The following is a 27,978-nucleotide window of genomic DNA, read 5'->3' on the forward strand; positions in this document are numbered from 1 at the left end:
TCAACCACTGAGACACATCCCCAGTCCTACTTTGTATTTTATTTAAAGACAGGGTCTTGGGGCTGGGGTTATGGCTCAGAAGTAGAGCACTTGCCTTGCACGTGTGAGGCACTGGGTTTGATCCTCAGTACACATAAAAATAAACAAATAAAACAGGTAAAAAAAATTAAAGACAGGGTCTTACTGAGTTTCTTAGAGCCACGCTTTTGCTGTGGCTGGCTTTAAACTCTCAATCCTCCTTGTCCGGCCCAAGTGTTTTGACCAAGAGAAAAGGTACATAAATTAAGGGGATGCAGATTGAAAGAAATGCAGCAAAGAAAGGCAATACACTAGCTGTACATAGTGTGTTTATATAAACACAAATGTTAAATGAAAAACGAAGGGGCTGGGGTTGTGGCTCAGTTGCAGAGTGCTCGCCTAGCACATGCAAGGCCCTGGGTTCGATCCTCAGAATAAAAATAAAGGTATCGTGTCTAACTACAACTAAAAAATAAATATTTTTTAAAAAGTAAAGAAAAAATACGGATATTTAAATCACAATTGTTATGGTTTAGATACATGGTGTCCCGCAAAAGCTCATGTATGAGACAATGCAAGAAGATTTAAAGGTGAAATGATTGGGTTATGAGAACCTTAATCCAATCAGTGAAATAATCTCCTGATAGAAATTAACTGAGTGGTAATTGAAAGCAGATAGGATGTGGTTGGAGGAGGTGGGTCATTGGGGGTATGCCTTTGGGGTTTATATTTTATGGTGGTGGGAACAGCCCTCTCTTTCTCTGCTTCTTGGTGGTCATGCCCTGACCTGCCTTCCTCTACCACACTGTTCCACCATGATGAGCTGCCTCACCTGGAGCTCTGAGGAATGGAACCGGCTATATGTACTGAGATCTCTGAAATGGTGAGCCTCCAAACTTTTCCTCCTCTAATTGTTCTTGTCATGTTCTTTGGTCCTTTGGTCACAGCAGCAGAAATGCTATCAAAAACCAATAATATTATTTATGCATATTAAAAACAAATACACCAGCCAGGTGCAATAGCACACACCTGTAATTCCAGAGACTTCTGGGAGGCTAAGGCAGGAGGATTAAAAGTCTGAGGGTCAACCTTGGAAACTTAGTAAGACCCTCAGCAACTTAGTGAGTCCCTGTTTCAAAAACAAAACAAAACAAAAAGGACTGGGTTTGTGGCTCAGTAGTTAAGTCACCCTGGACAGAATAAAAAGAAATGCAAATAAAAATTCCTACTAAATACAGAAAGAAAAAAAAAAAAACTTACAGCTGGGTATGGTGGCGCATGCCTGTAATCCCAGTGGCTTGGGAGGCTGAGACAGGTGGATGACAAGTTCAAAGCCAGCTTGAGCAAAAGTAAGGTACTAAGCAATTCAGTGAGACCCTGTCTGTAAATAAAACATAAAATAGGGAAGAAGATGTGGCTCAGTGGTTGTGTGCCTCTGAGTTCAATCCCTGGTATCCCACTCCCAAAACAAAAACAAAAACAAAAACAATTTACAATCTCCGATTTACACGTGAGTTAGACAAACTATACTGGAGACTAGCCAGAACGCCCATATGATGGAGGTCACTGAAGCTATTTAAAGAAATAGGGGAAAATGGAGGGTCTTAGCATTGACAGAAACAGATAATATCAAGGGTTCACTCCCAGAAGGAAGGTACCCAACGCATCGTGGGAACAGCTGAGAACTAATCTGAAACCTGGCAAATTAGCACAGGCAACAGGGCTCTGGAAATGTCTTGGTAAAATGTCTCTTTGGGGCTTTTATTTTTAACTGGGATTGAACCCAGGGGCGTTTTACTACTAAGCTATGTACCAGTCCTTTTGATTTTTTATTTTGAAACAGGGTCTCACTAAATTGCTGAGGCTGTCCTCAAACTTACACTCCTCGCCTCTCATCCTCCCAAGATGCTGGGATTACAGGTGGGAACCACTGTGCCCAACAAGATATCTCTTTTGGGAAGTAAAACACTTATTCCTGGTAATAAGTATCCCACTGGAAAAATAATAGGAGAACTAGAAGAAGTTTGATTACAAAACACACTGTAATTAAGAAAACTGTTCTTCACCTTAACAACAGAAGAGGGTGCTCTTGCATTGCAAAAACAGGAAAGACCCTCAGAATTGTCCCCATTTTCTCTAAAAAGATTTATGATTTAAAAACTGGGCCAGAAAAATCCAATATATTCAAACATGAATAACAAAAACAACAAATATTCAGTATGCAAAGTTACTATGTGGAAAAAACCCTACATAAACAACAACCACAAATTATAATAGTTAGATAAAAGCATGAAAAAATGCTCTCCCAAAGAAAACAAGCCAGGCACAGTGGTACGTGCCTGTGATGCCATCAGCTGGAAGGCTGAGGCAGGAAGATCACAAGTTCAAGGCCAGCCTCAGCAATTTAGCAAGACCCTAAGCAACTCAGCAAGACTCTGTCTTGAAATAAAATTTCAAAAAGAACTGGGGATGTGGCTCAGTAATTAAGTGCTCCTGGATTCAATCCCTGATTCCAAAAGAAAAAAAAAAAAAAGAAAACAAGACAAGACTACCAGGTATGTAAGTGCAGCAGATGTTCTGGTATGCTCCTCATATTCCCACTTCAGGACTGAAGCATTCATACTCCTAGTTGCTGATAATGTTGGCAACTGAATCCTTCTCTGGAATTTCTGTTAGCTAGAGAACCCCCTTATCCAAAGTCATATCCTTTCCTCAAAGGTCCACCTACAACAGTGACTGGACCATGACAGGATACAGAAGCTTTTGCCTAAAGACCCTACACCTCTGAAGGGCCATCCCAACTCCAAAAGCTCCCCATCATATTTTCATGTGCTGGAACTGGCTCCTACTGGCCTATGAAAGCTGTTATATTTTTAGGAATTTTATAAATAATTTGTTAAAAACACCCAATATTAAAACTTAAATCACAGAAACTTAAATTATATTGAAAATCAAGGTAATAAACATTCAATACTTCTTACTTCCTAGATATTTTACTACATTTGCTGTTATCTATGTTAGAGGTTATGTCTGTTTTATCTGATGGGTGCTACTGTACGTTTCTTCCCAGCTCCATGTGCAGCGATGTCATGTTGCTAGCTTAAAATTAGCCATGATAGAAGTATTTTGCACTGGAAATTGTCAAATGTTACAGATCAAAGCTTTCCCCCAGCCCCCAACCTGATTGTTAAACATTTACCAGCATGTCATAATTGTAGTTCAGCTTCTCCTCTGTTCAATCTTCCTTCCTTTACTTTGTCACAAGTGTTGATCTTGAAGGTGCTCTCCAACAATTTTTGAGCGTACACATCTATATATCAGAGTCTGTCTCATGGTATGTGACCTAAATCAAGAAAAAAGGAAGAGTTAGGACCAAATTCATAGTATATGAAAGTAAGAAACATCAAGTAAAATTAAACAAATTAAAAAGATCAAAAATAAAGTGATTTGGAAACCAGGCAAATAAGATCCAACATACACTGGATGTCTTGAAGAAGAAAACCAAAATAATAGAATAAAATGAATTAAAGTGATTTGGAAACCAGGCAAATAAGATCCAACATACACTGGATGTCTTGAAGAAGAAAACCAAAATAATAGAATAAAATGAATATTTAGGACTAGAATTCAAATTCAAACATGCACCAGGTATGGTGGTGCACACCTGTAATCCCAGTGGTTTGGAAGGCTGAGGCAAAAGGATGGCGAATTCAAAGTCATTCTCAGCAAATTAGTGAGGTCCTAAGCAACTAAGTGAGACCTTGTCTTAAAATAAAAAATAAAGAGGACTGGGGATGTGGTTCAGTGGTTAAGTGCTCATGGGTTCAATCCCTAGTACCAAAAAATAAAAATAAGGGCTGGGGTTGTAGCTCAGTGGTTGAGGGTTGAGCACTTGCCTCACGTGTGTGAGGCACTGGGTTCGATCCTCAGCACCATATAAATAAATAAATGAAGAAAAATAAAAATAAAATAAATTTAATCATGCTTTTCTTGGGGGAAAGAAAAGAAGAATTGAATCTATATATTGAAAAGGAACATGTAACCAGTAAATTCAGACTTGTCAACTCTTAGGTACATCCTAGAAAATTATTATATTTTAATAAAAAAATTACCTATGCTTCCTGGCAGAAAGACCAAGTCACTTCTTAAGGATAACAAACCAGTAAGGAATTAGAGTTCTCAACAACGTTTAAAGCCAGAAAATAATAAAGCAGCATCTATGGAACATAATCAAAGGGGGAAATATGCACCAAAGATCTTAAATGCCAATAAACTATCTTATAAGTAGCAAGTCTATAGAAAAAAGTTCTAAGTATGCTAAGCATCAAATACTATTATTCTCATGAGTCCTTCACAAGGATAAACTATACCTAAGAGAGGATTAATAAAACTTGAGCAGAGACTGGTGGTGAGCACTGAATATATTTTACTGTATATCTAAAACTAAAACAAAAGTGGAGACAAGAATAGTGAAAGGGCTCAGGACATGCTACTCCCAAATATGGCATCTTGGCATTTGAGAAAACAGCAGAGAAGAGGAGGAAGAGGAGGAGGAGGAGGAGGAGGAGGAGGGGGAGGAGGAGGAGGGGGAGGAGGAGGAGGGGGGAGAGGAGGAGGAAGAAGAAAGAAGATGAAGAAGGAGGAGGAAGAAGAGAAAGAGAAGGAAAAGAGAAGAAGAAAAGAGCAGAGCAGAACAGGATGGTCACCCTTATCTTCCCCTAATCCTTTATCCAGGAAGCAGGTCCAAAAGCCTTCATTTAAAAAATAGAATCCCTAGAGAAAATAGAAATAGAATGTAGAGAAAATACAAATAGAAATAGAGAAGTAGAATTCCTAGACTCCAAGGAAAGGAACATCCTTATCTTTGAAGACATAGGGACATAGAGAAGAATCTCAACAAACAGGTCTTGCTAAATTCCCCTCAGTTAATTCCCATTAGATCATACCCTTTGTCCTCTAATTATACTTCCCTATGACTCTCCACATTTCATTAAACTAAGCATAAAAATATACAGGTTTCCCTTGAGTCTTCATTTATGAAGGTTACCATGTCACATAAAACATATTATATGAAACAAATTTGTATGTCTTTTTCCTATTTATTTTTTATTTCAGGGCCCTCAGATGAAAAAATAAAATTTTACTCTCTTAAAATAGCATATAATAGTTTTTTATGCTGTCAATTTAGGAACAACTAAACAAAAAATGGGGAAGATAAGTAGAATTAGCTTACTGATTGTTTCATAGGTAAAAAATGGGGATAAAGAATGCCATTTAACATTTGCAGGCAAATGGATGGCATTAGAGCAGATTATGCTAAGTGAAGTTAGCCAATTCCTAAAAAACAAATGCCGAATGTCTTCTCTGATATAAGGGGGGTGACTCAAAATGGGATAGGGAGGAAGAGCATGAGAAGAAGACTACCACTAAATAGGGAAGAGAGGTGGGAGGGAAAAAGAGGGAGAAGGGGAGTTGCACGGAAGATGGAAGGAGAACCTCATTGTTATACAGAATTCATATATGATGTTGTGATGAGAAAAAGAAAAAAAAAGTGTGTCACATTAGATTGGATAGAGAGAAAGGATGGGAGATGAGGGGAGGAGTAGGGAGGACAGGAAGGGCAGCAGAATAGAATAGACAATATGATTGATGTATGTACATTCCATGTATGTATTATATGTCAAAATACATTCTGCTGTCATGTATGACTAAAAAATAAAAATAAATCGTATGGTAAAAAAAATTAAAAAATAAAATAAAATTATTTTGGATACAAAAAAAAAAGAATGCCATTTAAGGGCCAGGGTTGTGGCTCGGTGGTATGGCGCTTGCCTAGCATGCATGAGGCCCTGGAACCACGTAAAAATAAAAAATAAAGGTATTATGTCCATCTATAACTAAAAAATATTTTTTTAAAAGAATACCATTTAAAGCCAACAATCTGAATATCTTAAACCAAACCATATTAAGAGGACAAGAATAAATATTAAGATAATAAATACTAACTAAAATTGGATGCTGGAGGGAACAGAAGGGAGAAGGAGGTTTCAAGTTGTTATTTCAAGTAAGAAACTAATAATCAATGTAAGAAAAAGAGGACCAAGATTTATATGACTGATGGTAAAAAGGTAATCATTACAATGAAAATATAAATTTCCCTAAATATTGAAACAAACACAGGTACAAATAAACAAAGAGAAAGCAAACAAATCTGAACAGTTTTCTGAAAGACTATATATGTTGTTTTGTATGTATAAACATGATGTAATTGAGACAAAACATAACAGTTGTACTAATCCATATTAATGGGCTTAAATCATCTATTAAAAGAAAAAGATTTTTAAGTGATTCACGTAGTAAAACCCAACTTCGTTATATGAGCACCAAAATAAAGAGCAAAGATATAATGGGCAAATGCAAATTTTAAAAAGCAGAGATTATAATATGAATATCAAAGTAGAATTCAAGCAAAAAAAGCATTAAATAAGTCAAAGACGGATACAATATATTGTAGTGCTAAAGCTTACAACCCACTAGAAGATTTAACAGGATCATCTACCCAAAAAAAAAACAACACGGCAACTTTCATAACACAGAAACTATGTAGAGTGGAAAAATAGAACATTGCTAATAAGGACATTCTTATATATATCTCAGTTAATTCCAAGGAAATAAAAACAAAAATTTGGGCTGGGGTTGTGGCTCAGCAGTAGAGACGTGGCCTAAAGTATGTGACGCCCTGGGTTCAATCCTTAGTACACATAAAAATAAATAAATAAATAAAGGTATTGTGTCCAACTACAACTAAAAAAAAAATATTAAAAAATGCTAAAAATCTAGGCAAACTAAACAATATTAATTAGTTTATTTATAAGAAGGATAAAAGATTAATTTATGAATTCTTTTCTACAAAACATTACATGATGGTATATTTGTTATCTATTTTCACAGAACAAATCACTTCCAAAATTCAGTGGCTTAAAATAGTCCACTAATTTATCTCACAATTTCTTGTGACTCAGGAGTTCAGTAGCAGCTTAGGTGGCTGGTTCTGGCTCAGGTTCTCTCTTGAGGTTGCAACCACCATGTTGGCCGGGGTTTACTGTCATCTGAAAGTCTGATGGGGGAGTGGGTAGGGGGGCTGAAGGATCTTTCCCAAATCAGCTCATGCACATAGCTGTTGGCTAGAAGCCATGTGGACCTCTCCATAGAGCTTTTTGAGTATCTTTATGGCTACCCCTTCAAAAGATAAGAATGAAACCACAATGCATATTTATGACCTAGTCTTAGAGGTGACTACTGTCATTTCTGTCACATTTTATTCATTAGACGCAAGTCTGTAAGTTCCACCCATGTTAAGGGCAGGGGCCCCACCTTTTGAAGGAAAGAATATCGAAGAATTTGTGAATTTTATTGATTGATTGATTGATTGCACTGGGGATTGGACCCAGGGCTTAGTGCATGCTAGGCAAATATTCTGTATTCTATATCACCAGTCTGTGATTATGCTTTAAAACCACCATAGAGGGCCCAGTGGTTGAGCACTTGCCTAGCATATGCAAGGCTCTGGGTTTGATCCCCAATACTGCAATAAAATAAAACCACAGATAATATGCCAAAAGTTAAAAATTTGAATTTTTCTACTGATAAAAATTAATATTTGAGTATATAGTCGCTGCTAATGACCAGAAAACAGGTTTTTCTTTTTTTATTTTTTATTTTGAGACAATGTCTTGCTACATTTCTGAGGCTAAACCTCAAATTTGCGATTTTCCTGACTCAGCCTCTCAAATAGCCAAGATTAACCTGCAACCAGTCAGAAAATAGGTTTCTTAAATCATGAAAATACTTTCACACAAGAGCCTGATAACTGCATTTGGTAAGCCTGAAACACTAATGGTAATGCTCCAAAATTATCTGACTTGTTTGGAAGGCAAAGACCTTTAGGGGATAGTAAAATTCAGGGATTTGGATTTGGTCCTTCTTGGGTTTAAAGGGGCTTTGCCTTGATCCAAAGCCTCAAAGCACAGGACAGAATAAGAAGATAAGTAAAAAGTATTAAGTCTTTCTTGCATGTGTGTGATTATCACCAAGTAGCATAAAAGCTATGTGTAGAAAACTTATTATCTGTTCTCCTTTCTTTTCTAGCTAGGTTAGCTGCTCTATAAAGGAACTAACAGAAATCAAAGTTTAAAAATATGGTAGCCTTCATTTTAAGTACCAATTTATAATAACACAAGTGCTGAAACTAAATCCCTGTCTTCCAATTCTGCTATGTAAATAAGCTAACAGAATTTTATACTTTTAATTATATTCACCTGCTATACAAAAAGCAAGGTTTTACAGATGCTGGCACTGTCTAATAATTTTTAAAAAATTCAAACAACCCTAAAACACAATGCTATACTTCCCTTTAATTAATCAAATAAAAAATTTCCAATAAAAGGAGATAAATTGAGAACATCTGAGACCTTTTACAGAGTAAAGGATCTGTAAATGACTACTATAGAACTATCAGAGCTCAATTACCATGAACTTCCATCACATTTAAGTGATTAGAATAAACAGTTTGCCTTCCAGATGAGGTTGGTTCCCATACACATATGGTCTAAATGAGACTGCTGGGGCTGGGGATGTGGCTCAAGTGGTAGCGCGCTCGCCTGGCATGCTGTGCGACCCAGGTTCGATCCTCAGTACCACATACAAACAAAGATGTTGTGTCCACTAAAAAATAAATATTAAAAATGTCTCTCTCTCACTCTTTCTTTAAAAAAAAAATAAATAAATGAGACTGCTTTTTCTCAACTCCTTAGGAAGACACTATACATATTAACTCCAAAATGCTTTATCAGGATCCAATGTTCCACACAATCCTCTCACTCACTGGACCTCATTCTGAGGTATTCTTTTAATATTAGGATCTTCAAAGCCATAATATGAGCAGTGAAGGGAAAAAGAAAAAGACAACATTTAGAGATTAAATAAATCTCAATACATATTTGAAGCTGGGCATGGTGGCGCATGCCTGTAATCCCAGTGGTTTGGGAAGTTGAGGCAGGAGGATTGCAAGTTAAAAGCCAGCCTCAGCAACTTAGTAAGGCCCTAAGCAACTTGGTGAGACCCTATCTCAAAATAAAAAATAAAAAGGGCTAGGATGTGGTTAAGCACCCCTGGGTTCAATCCCTTGTAACAATAAATAAACAAACAAACAAACAAACATTTGAATACATGTAAAATAATGTGCTAAGGACGGTTGATATCACAGTGAATAATCAGCTTTAAATCCTTCTATATACTGCATTGTAGTATTGTTTGTATTAAGAATTAGCTGGGATTTATTTTGATGTGATATAGGGATAGTATTTCCTATTTTTCCAAATGAATAACCTATTTTCCCAACACCCATTATTTAATAACCCATTATATTTATCATGTCATATTTAATCATATATCAAATTAATCCTTATATGTGGGCATCTACTTCTAGGCTCTACATTCTGTTTCTGATTTGCCTATCCTGATGCCAATATTATATTGCATAGTAATTATCATGACTTTTAAAATCAGCTTGTCGGTTTCCTAGAAAAATACAGTTGGGTGTTTGATTGTATTGCATTGAACTCACAGATCAATTAGGGAAATAAATTTTTTTATACTGAGTCCTGCTACACATAAATATATTTCTCCATCCATTTACATCTTTTCCAAGGTTTTTCAAGAAAACTTAACATTTTTCCTTACAAATATACATATTTGTTAGGTTTATTACTACTTATTTTTGTTATTGTAAATAACATTTAAAACTAAGTTTTCTCACCATTTGTGGCTGAACTATAGAAATAAATTTGATTTTGTATATTGACCTTTTCTTCTCTAGTGCTGGGATTGAACCCAAGCCCTTACCCATGCTAGGAAAGCACTCTACCACTCAGTTTCATCCCCAGCCTTCTTCATTTTATTTTGAGACAGGGTCTCACTAAGTAGCCAAGGCTGGCCTCAAACTTGCAATTCTCCTGCCTCAGCTCCCAAAGTAACTGGGATTACAGGTGTGTCACTGCATCAATGCTCAATTTATGGTTATATACTTATACACAGTTATATACTTTGGAGTTTCCTATGAAAAAAAGTATATTAACTGTCAATGTTTCTTTTTCAGTTTTTATATCTTTTGTCTTGATTTACTAGACTGTATAGACCTTTTTGTAAAATGCTGAATAGAAATAGTAATAATAGATATCCCTATCTTCTTCCTGGTTTTAGAGAGAACTGTATAAAGTTTTAATGTTGGGAAGTTTCTTTTTTGGTTTGTGGTCAAGAGTTTTCTTTTTTTTTTTTTAACAGAATGCCTTTAATTTTGTTTATTTTCTTATGTGGTGCTGAGGATCGAACCCAGTGCCTCACACATGCTAGGCAAGCGCTCTGCCACTGAGGTACAGCCCTGTTAAGGGCTCTTATCATGAATGACTGACTACTGAATATAAGCCTATCAAGATGATGGTAGTTTTCCTCTAATCTATTAATAATGAAGCAACCTACATTGATTTTTAAAAATTTTTATAATGTTATACTACCCTTGCATTCCTGGAATAAATTCAACTAGATCATGCAAATTATACTGGATTCAGTTTACTAACAATTTACTTAGACTTCTATTTATTTAATCTATGATAATGAATGAGATTGACTTTTGATTTCCCTCTGCTTGTCTGGTTTTGGGATCAAAATTATCACTTTGGAGATATTTTCACTTTCTGGAAAAGTTTACTAAAATTTAAATCTGATTTTTAAAAAATTGAAAGAACACCTAACTAAAGCCACATAGGTCAGGTGCTTTAACTATAGACTTTCTTTAATGGCCCTTTCAAAAACAAATAGAATATCTATCTAACAATGGTTTCATCAATAAAAACATTTATTTCTCCTAATAAAAATTCTCCCAGAAAGAGTGTTAATGCCCGAGTATTCTTACTCTTTTTTTTTTTGGTCATTTTGTTAATCTGTTCTTTTTAGATATACAAGACAGTAGAGTGTATTTTAACATATTACACATACATGGAGTATACTTATTCTAATTAGGATCCCAGTGTTTTTACTCTTGATGGTGTTGCATCTGCATGATACTGTAACAGAAAGTAGAAAGTCTGTACTATATATCTAAGCAGGCTCAAATTTATGCAGGAACAAAAAGGCAGATAAAGAATGAACTTTTTGGCCGGGGGAAGTGGCACAGGCCTGTAATCCCAGTGGCTTGGGAGGCTGAGGCAGAAGAATCTCAAATTCAAAGCCAGCCTCAGCAAAAGTCAGGCCCTAAACATCAATGAAACCCTATCTCTAAATAAAATACAAAATAAGGCCGGGCATATGACTCAGTGGAGTGCCCCTGAGTTCAACCCCCAGTACCCCTTCTCCCAAAAAGGAGTGAACTTTTGGCCAGATGCATGCCCCTAATCCCAGAGGCTCAGCAGGAAGGATTGGAGTTCAAAGCTAGCCTCAGCAATTTATGGAGGCCCTAAGCAACTTAGTGAGGCTCTGTCTCAAAATAAAACATAAAAATGAGTTGAGGATGTGGCTCAGTGGTTAAGTGTCCCTGGGTTCAATTCCTACTACTGGAAAAAAAAAAAACATAACTTTTGGAAATTAATCGGTGAATGAAATATTAATAGGCATTGTATAGTATAAATTGGACATACATATCTATGAACATATTTATATATAGAATCAGAGAAAGAATTATTGGTAATTTTATGCTTGAGATAGGTCCAAAGCACTGTACAACAGTTTCTGAACAGATAAAAAACAGAATTAGAGTGCTTGGGTTGTGACTCAGTGGTGGAGCATTTGCCTAGCACAGGTGAGGCCCTGGGTTCAATCCTCAGCATCACATAAAAAACAATAATAATAAATAAAGTTTAATTTCTTAAAAAAAAAGCAGAATTAGAAACCATTCTAATCCTAGCTTGTCTTCCTTGTAATGTAAGTACAAGGTCCAAATCTTGTACCTTTTATATTTTTATATTCTAAGGTAATAAATAGTATATAGTATATAAGCAGTATATATAGAATAAAAGGTTTCATCTTCAGCTGGGTACAGTGGCACACAGCTGTAATCTCAGCAGCTTGGGAAGAAGATGAGACAGAAGGATCATGAGTTCAAAGCCAGCTTCTGCAAAAAAAAAAAAAAAAAAAAAGCGAAGCACTAAGCAACTTAGTGAGGCCCTGACTCTAAATAAAATACAAAATAGGGCTGGGGATGTGGCTCAGTGGTCAAGTCCCCTGAGTTCAAGCCCTGGTACTATAATAAATAAATAAAAATTTTAAAATTAAAACATTTAATCTTCATTTTGTTCTTCAGTAGAATGGAAATAGTGATACAAATATAAGGTAAAACACCTAGTCTGAGACTATTTTATTTTGGCCCATATTTTGAAAATAAAAATTGACAGGGCTGGGGCTGTATTTCAGTGCAGAGCGCTTGCCTAGCATATATGAGGCACTGGGTTAGATCCTTAGCACCACAAAAAAATAAAATAAAAATGAATAAACAAATATTTTAAAAAGGCATTCTGTCCATATACAACTACAAAAAGATTTAAGAAAAAATTGACAAATTTTCTGCATGATCCTAAAAGTACATTTAGCCAGGCACAGTTCTATTCCTGTAATCTCAGAGGCTAGGGAGGCTGAGGCAGGTGGACTGCAAGTTCAAAGCCAGCCTCAGCAACTTAGTGAGAGCATGTCTCAAAATAAAATATAAAAAAGGGCTGGGGCTGGGGCTTAGTAGTTAAGCACTCCTGGGTTCAATCCAAAAAAAAAGTACATTCAGATATTGACTCATGTAAGTAGGTATCTGTTGTTTGCTAACAGGAATGTCAAAGATCTTCCCAATAAATACCTGGGGCATTTTGAAATTTTTTCCTTCCTTTTGGAATAAGATTGTGAAAGGGCACAAGTTTGTTGGGAAGATGAGAGGAGAAACCAGAAGCAACTTAAACTAGGCAGTACCATTGTCTCTTTCACAGAATACAAGTGGGAGGAGGTGAAGAGGGCCAGAATCTGGTAATTTAAGGTGACAGACACTAATAATAAGTGTCTTTGAATTTAAAAGCTGAAGCAAGAGAGGACATAATTAAATTACACGAGGACAAAGAGGGATAGAGAAAGACTAAAAGGTGCTCTCAGGTCAGCCTTCCACTACAGGTGGGTACTGTTCTCAGAGAGTTCCCTAGAGAGTCTTCTACCATCAAGTGACATTTGAGGTATTAAACATGTGAGATACGATTGGACATCTTGAGCATATGATCCTTAAGGGGCTGACAGTGCACCCTTCCTGCTGAACTAGTTTCTTATCCTAGAGTCTGATCCCTGAGCTCAGGTGTGCTCCTGTTCTCCAGCACTTTTCAAAGTTCTATCATTCTGTTACTAAAAAGAATGAGGAAGAACTATCAGCTTCTGCTTCGGGGCATGCAATTTATCTCCAGAAAATTTCTTAGTCTGGGAGAAATGAGAAAGAAATATGTATTTATGAAGTGTGTACTATATGTTAATCAGAGTACTAGGTGTCATTGAATTTAATCTTCATGATAACACTGTCACCCAAGTATTTTTATTGCAAAGAAAGAAACTGAGGCTTAGAGAAGCCAAGAAACTTGCCCTCTTATTCATGGTTAAGAAGTCAAAGATGGGCTGGGGTTGTGGTTCAGACATAGAGCGCTCGCTTAGTACCCATGAGGCACTGGATTCAATCCTCAGAACCATTTTATAAAAATAAAATAAAGATACTGTGTCTACCTATAACTAAAAAATGTTAAAAAAAAAAAAAGTCAAAGAGATTGAAATGCAAGTGAATTCTGACTTGAAAGCCTCAGCTTATTCTACCAGAGTAAGGGTTCCCTCCACCAATAAGTGTTCAAGCCTGGATGTTTGCTTCCTTCTTAGTAATACACTTGTCTCCCTTGCTCGGTATCATTTCCACAACAGAGTTTTTACTGAAAAAATTAAACATTATTCATATTCCAAATCTGACAAAATCACAAAGGTTTATGACCTGCAGAAATATTAGTTAACATGTTTAAAATTTTAACAGACTAAAAGGAAGTATGCTAAACTTGCCAACAATAAGTTTTTTAAAAAGAAAATTCACTTCCTCCTTCATTTATTGGAATTGCTTGGAAGCAGTAGTCCGGAAATCCCCTTCCTTGATTTGTGGTAGTTATGTGGCTAACTTGTTCCCAAAGAAGAGAATTTATTGTGCTTCATCATTTGAAACTTTCAATATTTTTTCATTCTTACTAAATAGAACATAGTTTATATTATTTTAAAAGTTTCCACAGGACAAGAATGTATTTTAGTCCCTTTTCTATATCCTGAGAAAAATGAAGCTACAAGCAAAGAATACCTAATTACTATTTTGTGTGTGTGTGTGTGTGTGTGTGTACTGGGGATTGAACCTGGGGACCTTTACCACTGAACTAAGTCCCTAGCCTATTATTATTATTATTATTTTGAGACAAGGTGTTGCTAAATTGCTGAGGGTGTCCTCAATTTGTGATTCTCCTGCCTCAGCCTCCTAAATTACTGGGATTATAGGCATGTACTACAAAGCTCAGCCCTAATTACTTCTTACACCTACTATATTTACTACAATGATAACTTATCCTAGAAATTATAGAAAGATACTTTTACTACACACATATTTCTAATTAGTGCAATAAATGTTAAGAATGCAAATTATTCATTCAATTTCAGTCATACAAATTCAGCCCTTTTTCATAATATTCAATAATAACCTATGTTTTCCAACCAAAGTAAAATAAATTACTTTCATTACTAAAAGGTTGACATATACATATAGTTAAATTGAATAGAATAGGATGTCCAAAAATAGACCCACACAAATGTATTTAATTTTCAACAAAGGACCCAATGTAATTCAATGGAGGAATTTTTATAGCCTTTTTAACAAATGGTGTTGAAACAACTGTATATCCACATTAAAAAATCCTTGATTCTTACCTCATACCATCTGTCAAAAAATTAACTTGCATCAGGCAAGGGAGCACATGCTTGTAATCCCAATTACTTGAGAGGCTGAGGCAGAAGGAGCTCAAGTTCAAGGCCAGCCTTCAGCAATTTAGCAAGACTCTCTCAAAATTAAAAAATAAAAAGGATTGGGGATATAGTAAAGTGGCAAAGTGCCTCTGGATTGAAACCCCAGTACTAAAAAAATATATAAATAAAATAACTTGAAGTGGAAACAGACCTATATTGAAGAGATAAAACTTTATAAAACTTCTAAAACTATAAAACATTACAAAATCTTTGAGACCTTTGTTTAGACAAAGATTTCTTAGATAGGATGCAAAAGGCACCAGCCATAAAAGAAAAAAATAATAAATTGTGCTTCAATTTATAAACAATTTTTACAACTCTATAATAAGGCAAATAACCCAATTAATAATGGGCAAAAATGTGAACAGATACTTCACTAGAGAAGATATATGAAAGGAAAAGAAACACCTAGAAAGATGTACATTATTAGTTACTAGAGAAATGCAAATTAACCACAAAGACATATCACAGCACCTTCTAGAATAGCTAAAATTTCAAAATCCAGCAATACCAAGTACAGTGCAAGATGAGGATCAACTAGAACTCTCATACAATACTGGTGGGAATGCAAAAATTGTACTTCCACTTTGGAAAAGTTTAGCAGATTTTTTTTTAATTAAAAAATTTGTTTAGTTGTAGATGGACACAATAATTTTTTTAAAAATTATTTGTATGTGGTGTTGAGGCAAGTGCTGTACTGAGATACAAACCTAGCCCTGGCAGATTTTCTAAAAGTTAAATGTAAATACCTGAGGAATTCTATTCATAAGTATTTATTTATTCATTCATTTATTTATTTTTTAAAGATATTTTTTAGTGTTGATGGACCTTTACTTTTTAATATTTGTATATGGTGCTGAGAATCGAACCCAGTGCCTCATGCATGCTAGGCAAATGCTTTACCACTGAGCCACAACCCCAGCCCCTCTACTTGTAAGTATTTAGCCCAGAGAAATGAAAACTTTTGTTCTTAGGTAAGACTGTTAGGCAAATGGTCATACCAGTCTAATTCAGAAGTTCCCAAACTAGAAACAACCTAAATACCTACCAACTGGTGGGTTGATAAATTGTGCTATGTCCATACAATGGAATATACTACTTAGTGTGAAAAAGGAATGAACTACTGATACATGCAATAACATGGATATTCTCCCAAAACATTATGCTAAGTGAAAAAAGTCAGAGCCAGGCACAATAGATTACATATATTTTCTACATCATATACAACCAAAAAATGGAAAGTTATGATCCATGTATATATGATATGTCAAAATAGATTCTACTGTCATGTATAACTAAAAAGAACAAATAAAAGATAAAAATAATTTAAAAAGACTACATATATTTATATGAAGGTTGGGTGTGTTGGATATAGGCCTGTAGTCCCAGTGCTAGGGAGACTGAGGCAGGAAGATGGCTTGAGCTCAGAATTCGGAGACCACCCTGGGCAACACTGCAAAACTCAATTTCAAAATAAAACAAAACAAGACATAAACCAAGAAACAAAAATATTTATATGATATTCAGGTAAAATCAAAATGATAATGACAGAAACCAGATGAGTATTACAGGGTTGGGGGAAGAGAGTTATGGCAAAGGAGCACAAAGAATAGTCTGAGAATGACAGAACTGTATCTAAATTGTGCTGGTGCTTCAATGTTGCGTACATTGTCAAAGGTATAAAAAACACATAAAAATTTATTACTGAAAACTGATGAATCTTTTTTTAATTTATTTTTTAGTTGTAGTTAGACACAATACCTTTATTTTATTTATTTTTATGTGGTACTGAGGATAGAACCCAGGGCCTCATACATGCTAGGTAAGCATTCTACCTCTGAGCCACAACTCCAGCCCCGAAAATTGATCAGTAATGTACATAGAACACATTCAAGGGAGTTGATTTTTATTTTTTATAGTACAGGGGATTTAATTGAGGGGTGCTCTACTATTGAACCACACCCATCTTAGTTCTAATTTTATTTTGAGACAGGGTCTCACTAAGTTGCCCAGGCTGGCCTTGAACTTGAGATCCTCCTGCCTCAGTCTCTCCAGTCATTGGGTTATAGATGTGCAGTACCAAACCAACTAAGAAAATTGATTTTTTAAAATTGCTCTTTTTACTTCATAACAGAAATTTAGGTTAGATATGAGAAAGAAATTTCTGATCATGTGGCATTTTTACATATTTCCTTTCATGGATTTTTCTTTTTTTCTTTGTGGTACAGGGGATGGAACTCAGGATCTCAAGAACATGGGGTGAGGGCCGGGCAGGGTGGTGCATGCCTATAATCCCAGTGACTCAGGAGGCTGAGACAGGAGGATCGCAAGTTCAAAGCCAGCCTCAGCAAAAGTGAGGCACTAAGCAACTCAGTGAGACTTTGTCTCTAAATAAAATACAAAAAATAGGTCTGGGATGTGGTTCAGTGGTCAAGTGGCCCTGAGTTTAATTCCAAGTACCATTAAAAAAAAAAAAAAAAAGATAGGGTCTCACTAAATTACCAAGATTGACCTTGAATTTGCAATCCTCCTGCTTCAGCCTCCCAAATTGCTGGGATTACAGGTGTGTGCCACCCAGCAGAGATTCATGCTTTCTAATACTAATTTTAAGTCTTCTATAGCTTTTGTGGAAGTTTGGTTAATTTATATACTTTCTGAATATTAGTTGATCTTGACTGCAATGCAATTGAAAGTAATGAAAATTCTTGAAGAAAATCCATCATTAGACCAAGTCTTGGATGTTAGACAGTCTCTTTACCAATCAGGAATAAAAAGAATGAGAAAAATGCATGTGTGATGCGAGATACAAATGCTACTCAACAGTGGCAGTTCATAAACTACATGCTACTGAGCTTAACCCCAATGTCTCGCCAATTTTAGTCATTTCAAGTTTTTAACTACAGTTTGTAATTCAGTTCCATTTTTATTGGATTAAAAATAGAAATAATTTTATCCAGAATTTTAAAAATTATTGACTTGTTTCATTTTAGAGACTGAATTGAAATTGATAGTGCCAAATAATGACATTAGAAACACTTCTAACAAATTTGTAGCCATTCCCATCTTCTTTCCCACTTATCATACAAGCACCATTAGAACAAAATGAAATTAAGTTCACTTTCAAATATTCATTGTTAAAGCCACAATCATTTAAACTAGATAATAACATATTTGAAATACACTCTTCTTGTGGCTGACACCAGATCTTTTATTTATTTTTTTTTAAATATTTATTTTTTAGTTTCAGGAGGACACAATATCTTTATTTTATTTTTATATGGTGCTGAGGATCAAACCCAGTGCCTCATTAATGCTAGGTGAGCACTCTGCCACTGAGCCACAAATCTCAGCCCCACACCAGATCTTTTAAAGCAATCTGATTTAACTGTATACTAAAGGTAAATCACCAGGTGTTTTTCTTCCAAAATGTAGATGCCTCATCAATTATGGTGAATATTTGGCATTTTCTTCTAATATTCTTAAGTATCTTCACATAATTTCTTTTGTAATATGTTCTGCTATTCTTGTTGTACTGAATTGTATATGTGAACAACTGTCTATTTACTCCATTTTTTTCTCTTTTAATTCTATTGCTCCCTTATCAAATAAAGGTCTATTTATTATGTTTTACCAAATTATAGAGTATTAAAATTTTCCATGCTGGGCCTGGTGGCACACGCATGTAATCCCAGCAACTTGGGAGGCTGGGGCAGGAGGATCACGAGTTCAAAACCAGCCCCAGCAGATTACTGAGGCACATAGCAGCTCAATGAGACCCTGTCTCTAAATAAAATATTTAAAAGGGCTGGGGGCGGAGGCGGGGGGCGTTGGGATTGTGGCTCAGTGGTAGAGTGCTTGCCTAGCACATTCGAGGTCCTGGGTTCGATCCTCAGCACCACATAAAAATAAATAAATTGTACCTAGATTCAATCTCTGGAACAAAAAAAAAAGAAAGAAAATTTTCCATAGTATTTTATTCTTTTGTTTATATACTAATAGAAAATCAAGACATTAGTTGGTTCTTTTAATGAATATTGAATTTTAATACAGTCTTTAGAAACATTATGGTATTTTAAAAAATTATTATTTATTTATTTCTTGGTGGTACTGGGAATTGAACCCAGTGATGCTCTACCACTAAGCTACATCCCGAGACTTTTTTTTATTTTATATTTTGAGAAAGGGTTTTGCTAAGTTGCTGAGGCTAGTCTTGAATTTGAGATCCTTCAGCATTGCTGGGATTACAGGTGTGTGCCAGCATTGCTGGGATTACAGTTGTGTGCCACCATTCCCAGTTAATAAACACTTTTTCATTGCAACAATCTGGAAATACAAGGCTATTTTTTCCCCGTCCTGGGTATTGACCCCAAAACCTCCTGCATGCTAGGCAAGTGCTCCACCACTGAGCAACCTCCCTAGGCCCTTTTATAAAAAATTTTCAAACAAGCTCTTACTAGGTTGCCCAAATTGGACTTGAACTTATGTTGGTACTTTCACTGTACAGTGGTCCAAAGAGGTTTCCAGAAGAAAAGGAACCTCTACTTGAACCTTCCAGGTTCTGTCACAGGAAAGAATTTAAGGAAGCCTCAGATATGAGAAACAGAGCAAGAGATTTATTTTAAAGGGGAAAGTACACACTCGAAAATAGGAGTGCAGGCACTCAGAAAATTTAGCTGTCTTGTTCTGAGTCTTTTATTATTATTATTTTATTTCTTTTTAGTTGTTGATGAACCTTTAATTAATTTATTTTATTTTATATGGAGTGCTAAGATTCAAATCCAGTGCCTCACACATGCTAGGCAAGTGCTCTACCACTGAGTCACAACCTCAGCCCCTTGTTCTGAGGTTTTAACATTTATAGAGGGATAGGAGCTAAAGAGTTAAACTACAGGTGGAGTCAGGACAGTGTTACACAATTTTGTGCCAGTTTTTCTCGCACTCATGCATTGCCCTGGCATGTTCTAATCATGCTACTTCCTAAATAACATGTCTTATTAGCATCTTAAATCTCCACCCAGGGGCATTACTATTATAGTGTATTGCCATTATAATGAGGCTACAGGTCATTTCCTGGCCACCAAAGTCTTTCAGGTACATCCTCCCTAAAGATGCCTCCAGATGCTTTCTTGGTTATCTTGTGGATTGGTTGCTTTCTCATCAGCCATTCAGCAAGTGGCCAGCAAGGACACAGGCTAGGTTGCTCATGATCTATTTGTTGTGCATTCCAGCAGTTTATGGGCATTTCTCTTTTGAGACTCTGTATTCTCTCTGCATCCCTAAATTCCTATCTCGGGATTATAGGAATGTCCTATTTTTGTTTGTTTCTTTTTGTGATAATGGAGATTGAACCCAGGGGTGCTCTATCACTGAGCTACATCCACAGGCAACTTTTTAAAAATTTTTGAAAGAGGGTCTTACTAAGTTGCCCAGGCTGGCCTTAAACTTGAGATCTTCCTGCCTCAGTCTCAGAGTTGCTGGAATAATACCTGTGCACCACATCACTTGGCCTTGTGCCTGTTTTTACTTTGAACATGATTTCTTCAATGAGTGGTCATTCAACAATTTTGAAATTTGTTCCCATTATCTTAGACACCCTATAATTTCCATCTGTTTTTTCTTCTCAGGTTTAAAAATCATTCTGTTACTTCTAAACCTGATTTCATTTCTATTCTTGTTTTATGTGCTAAACCCTGAAGTTCATTGGGCTTAATTCTCTTAACACTGACCCATTTGAAGATTGTTCTGATTGTCACAAATCATGGTGCCTGAAAACATTTTTAAGCTGATTGTCTTAAAAAATGAAAGTTCTGGGCTGGGGATGTTGCTCAGGTGGTAGAGCATTTGCCTAGCATGCGTGAGGCACTGGGTTTGATTCTTAGCACCACATAAAAATAAAATAAAGATATTATGTCCTCTTAAAACTAAAAAATAAATACTTTTTAAAAATGAAAGTTCTCTAAAAACAAAACAGGAACAATTTTATGACTAATTCTGATCAAAATAACTGTAGTTCCTTGGAAATGCTGTGCTCTTTGTATTTTCCATCATTAGTGCAGTTTGAATGAATGTGTATAGTTCAGAGGTCTTTGTGTTCACATTTTGCAATTAGGTAAATGATCATATTATTTGAACTTGAATTCATTTTTATTGATTGATTGGTGCTGGAGATTGAACCCAGAGGAGTTTAACCACTGGACCACATCCCCAGCCCTTTTTAATATTTTGTTTAGTTTTTATTTAGAGACAAGTTCTCACTGAGTTGCTCAACGCCTCTCTAAGTTGCTGAGGCTGGCTTTGAACTTGCCATCCTCCTGCCTCAGCTTCCCAAGTTGCTGAGATTACAGGCATGTGGCACTGCGCCTGGCTTGAATTCATTTTTAATTTTAATTTATTTTATACAATGTGTAGACAGTTCTCTGTTCTCTGCATTTAGAAGTATACACACTATGAATCTATTAATTCTGTAATTTTTGCAACTTTATGTAATTTTATGATGTAATTTTTATAATTTTATAATATAACTCTATCCTATAACTAAAACATTTAAAATAAACCCTTTATGTGCAAAAAAAAATCAGTCTGTTCTGGAATGGATCAGAATTTGAAAAGCAGTTTTGTGCTACATTAGGAAAATTTATAATACCACTTGGGGACTAATGTCAAATTTTTGTTACTGATTTTAATATGATTTTCAAAAGAACATGAATTTTCATTTGCTTTTGAGTCTATACCTATATCTTCATTATGACTTATTATTTCTACTCTTTTGAAAATTTTTTTAAAGTTATCAATGGATCTTTATTTTATTTATTTATATGTAGTGCAGAGAATGGAACCCAGTGTTTCACACATGCTGGCAAGAGTTCTACCACTGAGCCACAACCCCAACTCATGACTTATTATTTCTTGAAAACCAGCTTCAATAATTCCTTTTCCAACAATATTTCACAAGATCAGACTATGAATAAATGCTTGATTTATTCCTGAGAGTTCTGAACAGAGTTGGAAAGAGATATGCACAACATCATATAGTATTTTCACCACAGAGATACAATGGACAAATAACCTCAAGAGCAGAATTAGCAAAATGAAGTAAAACACCCCAGATAGCAAGTGATGAGGTTAGACTATTTATAACCCTGAACATAATATAATTATGAGCTTATATAATTTGATTTTTAGTAGTGGTTGTGGTTAATAACTGACTCACAAAAATACCTGAAAATTTAGTAATCAGCCTTGCAAATGTAAAAGCTCACTGAAGTGTATTACTAGCTCGATTTTCAAAAAGAGGCTTTGGAAAGACAAGCAATTTGTCTGGTTGATAAGTGGCTGAGTCAAGGTAAAAATACTGGTCCAAAACCCTGACCCAAGTTAGGTTTCTTAGTCTTCTTAGTGGAGAATATGAGCCTTATTGGCTTGATTTAAAAAAAAAAAAAGTTTTTTGGAGATATATACTGAAGGAATTTCATATTTTCATATGCTAGAAAATGCATGGCGGGGGGAATGAACCCAGGGGTACCTTACCAAAGGGCCACAACTCCAGTCCTTTATATTTTTTGAGATAGAGTCTTACTAAGTTGCCGAGGTTCTGACTTGCAATCCTGTTGCCTCAGTCTCCTCAGTAGCAAGGATTACAGGCATGTGCCATCATGCCAGGTGAGAATGCGTTTTTCTGGAGTACCATCCTATATTGATATCACATGCTCTTTAACATTCCCATGATAGGGCCAGGTGCAATGTCACATGCCTGTAATCCCAGCAACTGGGGAGGCTGAGGCAGAAGAATCAAAAGTTTGTTGCCAGCCTGGGAGATTTAGGGAGACTGAGGATGTAGTCCAGTGGTAAAGTGCACCTGGGTTCAATCCCCAGTACCACCAAAAAACATTCCTGTTTGGACTGGGTATATAGCTAAGCAATAAAGCAGTTGCCTAGCATGCTAGCAAAAGGCCCTGGGGTTTTGAGTTTCAATTACAAAAATATGTGTGCGTGTGTTATAAGTGTGTGTGAAAGAACACCATCAAATGGCATCATGCAGCTGTGCGAAACGGGTACAAAAATTTGGAGGAAGGATGGCCATACACACATTCCCGAGCTACCTGCCAGTTTTGCTAGATAGTCTTCATGCTTGATAACATTAAAGCAAAATAAGTAGTAGGTCATTAGCCTGGGGTTATTTGTACCCAGAAAACCCTCCTGATAAACTGATGAACTTTGAATACAGCATCAGCCATTCATAGGTAGTCAACCAGTCAACTGGTTATACAACTAGGGATCTCCCATGTGACTATATCCAAATAAAGCAAAGCCAAGCTGTATCCATTAATTAATTTCTTTACTTCCCTGTTCAGCCTATACTGCTTGCTACCCAAACTGCTGGAAAAGATTGCTGAATATTCCCCTTCTGGTATTGGGTGCTGCCCTATTCAAGAAACTTTTAATGCTCAAATGAACTGTTTAAAAGTTTGTCTAAATTTTTTCTTTTAAACATACCTATCCAGAAATCAGTCTAGGCTAGAAATATGAAGAAAGAGGGGAATAGCTGCTTGTCTTCTTCATCATCTGCTATTGAAAATTGCTCTTCTCCTTAAACATTTTCATTAACTACTTTAGGGAAGTATAAATATGCATGTTTACCACCACTAGCACCCACCCACGCGCACACACTTTTTTTTTTCCTTTGCTCTATCAGGGACTCTAGGATGGAACTATATGCTCAGCCCCTCACCCCTTTTTATTTTGAGATAGGGTCTTGCAAAGTTGCCCACGCTGGCCTCAAACTTGTGATCCTCCTGCCTCAGTCCCCCCAGTAATTGGGATTACATGCCGTGGGCCATTCTGCCTGGCTACCACTAGTCCCTTCTAATATTTATCAAACTGCATGCATTTCAAAAAGTTTCATAAAACTTATGGTCTGAAACCATATTTGAATAGGAAAGAATACTATCAAATGGCATCATGCAGCTGTGCAAAACTAGTACAAAAATTTGGAGGAAGGATGGCCAAAATGCTAGGCCTTGTGGGGAGCTCGAAATCCTTTCCATAGTTCCTATTCTGTACAGGAAAAAAACAAACAGAGCTGTAGGAGAACTTGGACATTATCTACTCTTGTCCCACCCTTTCATTCAAGGGGAAAGAATGGCTCCACTAAAGTGAAGCGAATTATTTCAAGTCAAGTGGTTTAGCCAGGATAAATTTATAGCTCTTTCCACTACACACTGCAGCCTCCTCTAAAACACCCTCCCTGTACAGAACTTACCCTGATAGTACCAGGAACCTAGTTGGCCTACAGCTGAATTTAGGCCAGATCTCTGAGTGGCTCCTGACTCAAAATGCGGTAACCTTGTGTGAGAGGGGTTAAGGCCAAAGTGGAGAAATAGAGTTCAAGCTCGGCCGCATTCCAGGATGAGGAGCTTGAAGAGACAACTAAGGCAGGAGCGAGGGAGCCACGCCCCCCGGTACGCTAGCAAAGCGAGCAGCCTAGAGCAGCCGCGAGCTCGGGGCACGCAGCCGGAGGCGCGCACGCTCGCCCCGAGGCCGTACGGGAGGCGGGCCGGCGTGCGCGTCCCCGCGGTGTGGGCAGGGCCCGAGGCGTGGCTCTGTACAGGACCGGGGCGGGGCCGCAAGAGCTCTAGGTGCAGCAGCTTGGTTGCGACAGGTGCGCGAGGCAGAGCGCCAGGGACCGGTGGCAGGACAGCGCAGCGCTGAGAAAAGACGGCTTTTAGCCAGGTAAGGGCCTTCTCTTTCCACAATCAACTCGAGAGTGCACGGAGACCCTGACTTCGCTCCACACCCTCTTTCTCCCGCGACTTTTGAGGCAGTCGGGGGAGTACTGGGAACGTGAGCTCCTCCCCTTCGAGGTAGGGTTCGAGGAGTCACAGATCCTCTGCTGTTATCTCACTTCTGGGCACCGCGCTAGGGGTGGGAGTGATTGTGTAGGGCTGAGCCTTTGCTGCCGGAGAGCGGGAGCTCGTAGGACACCCCTCGTCTTGCACTGGGAACACTCCTTTCCAAGTCGATACTTTTTTGGTGAAGTGGAGGAAAGTGTCAGTTCATCACAAGTCAAAATACCCTCCCTGGGAAATATTCTAACATTCAACTGCTTCTTTTTCTTCATTTTCAGCCATTCCCGCTCTCTTCGGTTTTTCTTCCTTTCTTATTCCTCGTTTTTAAAAAGTGCATATATAGAGTAAGAAAGAGGTGTTTTTTTTTAAATACTTATAGAACAACACATAACGTGTACTAGAAATAATTAGGAACTTAATTCCAACTGAACGCTGTTTAAGACACTTATATTCCTTTGAGGTATGTTGAGAATATAGCAGTCCTTGCAGCTGATTTATCGTCCTCAAATCGCTACGTGTACATATGCTGGCATCCGTCACCTATATATGTAGGTGTTAATATAAGGTAACTGTACATTCTGGCTGTGTGTTCTAAAGTTTGACGTTGTAGGTTCCAGGAGCGAACCATCTGGCACCCTTCCTAGCTTCCTTATTGCTGCTCACAACACCACTGATCCCAGCGAGAGATATTTGAACTACTATTGTTGTGCATTTAATTCTAGCTTTCAAAAATCTTCTTAATTCAGGTGGTTCAATTGACTTGACTTTTCAAGTTAGCCAAAGGCCTTTTGGGAGTTACCAGTTGTTAAGACCATGCCCCATTTGGGGAGAGATCTTATTTTTGCTGTTTAAGTGGTTGAAAGGGATGCTTTTTATCCACTAATCCTATTCACAAATGATAAATATTTCAGGAACCACGAAATTACAGTTTCTTCTGAGGTCTTTATAGTTACAAAAGAAGATGACAAAAATTTCCTAAGTTTCTGTGGACTGATAGTCTAGATGAAGGATGCTCATGGTTCAAGTAGACCTTCCAAAAGTTATGAAGTTGGCAGAAGAGAAAAAAAAATTTAAAGTGTGTATATATAGAAAGAGAATTTTTTTACACTTACAGGACAACGTGTAATGCGTACGAGGTAATTAGGAATTTACTTCTTTTTTGGACAAAGAATTTATTGTGTCAATTCTGTGGAATCAAAGTTCCAATCATCTCTACCCTAAAAAAGCTTAAAATCAAATGGGTCAGACAGAATCACAGATACAACTTATAGTATTAATAAGGTCAATTGTATTCTAGAGGTCAGGTCAGGATGTTATAGGAACACAGAAAATATAAGTTAAAAATTCTTCTGTTTTCCCTTAAGAACAGAAACACATAAACAACAACAATAACAGAAAAACTTTGAGTAGTAAAAAATGATTCTCTTCAGTTCCTGTATTTGTATCTCTCATATTTCTTACCTTGTCTTCCACCAACTCTATGGCCTTTTGAAGATGGTATTAGATCCTGTCTTCAATTCTGTGAGAGTTCAGTGAATAGTTGGTGGAGCTCTTTTCACTGTAAGGTATTAGTCCCGGAAGTGTTATCAGGTAGTCCCTGAACTTTAGAGCATCTGAGAACAGTATATTGGCAACACTAGCAAAATTACCTCATTGTATAACATTGTTTAACTTGGTACTTTCAAGCTTTGTTCCAGACTAGGGGGTTAAAGGTGGAGCCAAATTTCAACTTAATAATTCTAGGAAGAGAAAGCTTCAGAATTGAAAACAGTTCTATTAACAGCATGTTTTGGTGACAGACTGTTCTTCCCTGAGGTGCCCTCAAATGTCTTTTTTTTTTTTTTTTGTCTAGGGGTGTAGTTCAATGGTAGAATGTGTACCTAGCAGGTGTGAGGCCCTACATTTAATACCTAGCACCAGAAAGAAAAGAAAAAAAGAATATATACACTACACATTTTACATATGTAATACACACACATTTTTTTTTTCTTTATTTGGTAGGAGAGACAGGGTAGGTATGTGGGTGAGGAGAAAAGGGTGATAGTGTTTGGAGATTCTTTGCAGGGTTTTGATGATCTGAAGTTTATAGTACCCTTGAATACTTCTATTAATTACCTACTGTGTTCCAATGTTCTAATATACAGAGGATGGACATGACATGATTCTTTCTACATAATTATGTTTTTTCGTTTTTTAAATAGAAGTTTGGTATAATAGTGCATACTGTGGTTGTTTCCTTTGGGAAAGGAGCCATGGCATTTGATGGAAACATTTTTACATTGCTTATTCCCTTTCTTTCTGTTTATACTTCAGAGAAGTTGTCTTCACCAAATTTTTGGAAAGGCAGCAGGTATATTTGTATGTGTTTTTGGATCTCTACAATGATGTTTTCTTAGAATGTTTTCAAGTATAATTTTAGTTACTGATTCTATTAGAAATTCAAATTCTTGGCTTTCCTTTGTTGTTTTTCACCAATCAACTGTATTAACTTAGAACCTTTGTAACAGAGAAATTCATCAAAGACACAAAAAAGGGTGTGGGAGATCATTAGACATTTTTGCTATAAATGACCACTTACCTACAAATTAAATGAATTTGACATTTTTAAATCTTTATTTATTTATTTTTTATGTGATACTGAGGATCGAACCCAGTGCCTCACACATGCAAGGCAAGTACTCTACCACTGAGCCACAGCTCCAGCCCAAATTTGTCATTATTTAAGTTGACAATGAAACTGGTTTTCAGGTTTTCTTAACTCCATACCCTACAAAATGATTTTCATTTAAATTGGGATTATACCCATTTTACAGATGGGAAACTAATACTTGGTTCCTAAGTCAATGATTGTCATAAGAAAAGACTAGTGTTTTTTATGGTTGCTATGGTTTTTCACTGGATTTTTTTTTTAATAGAAAGTTAAAGTACTTCATTATACACAGTGCAAATCTCAAGGTGAGGTTAATTACTTAACACAGACTCTCAAGGTTCTTTAGTAACAAACCAG

General features: G+C 36.6%; 1 protein-coding gene and 1 long non-coding RNA gene across 4 annotated transcripts in view; one reads left to right on the forward strand and one right to left on the reverse strand.

Annotated features, from left to right (window-relative positions):
- Positions 1–879: 879 nt before the first annotated feature.
- LOC139705202 (uncharacterized) lies at positions 880–26,572 on the reverse strand. Its single transcript, XR_011707083.1, has 4 exons — positions 26,433–26,572; positions 3,218–3,361; positions 1,279–1,399; positions 880–976 (listed from the first exon to the last, which is right to left on the reverse strand). It is a non-coding gene; the product is annotated as an uncharacterized lncRNA (long non-coding RNA).
- Lima1 (LIM domain and actin binding 1) overlaps positions 24,725–27,978 on the forward strand; it is a 95,599-nt gene continuing 92,345 nt past the window's right edge. For all 3 annotated transcript variants that reach the window (XM_071609852.1, XM_027950061.3, XM_027950059.3), the window contains exon 1: positions 24,725–24,855. The gene's annotated coding sequence lies outside the window, so the exon portion shown is untranslated. The remainder of the gene's footprint in view (positions 24,856–27,978) is intronic.

Source organism: Marmota flaviventris, chromosome 3, assembly GCF_047511675.1.
Source record: "Marmota flaviventris isolate mMarFla1 chromosome 3, mMarFla1.hap1, whole genome shotgun sequence".
Taxonomy (NCBI): Eukaryota; Metazoa; Chordata; class Mammalia; order Rodentia; family Sciuridae; genus Marmota; species Marmota flaviventris.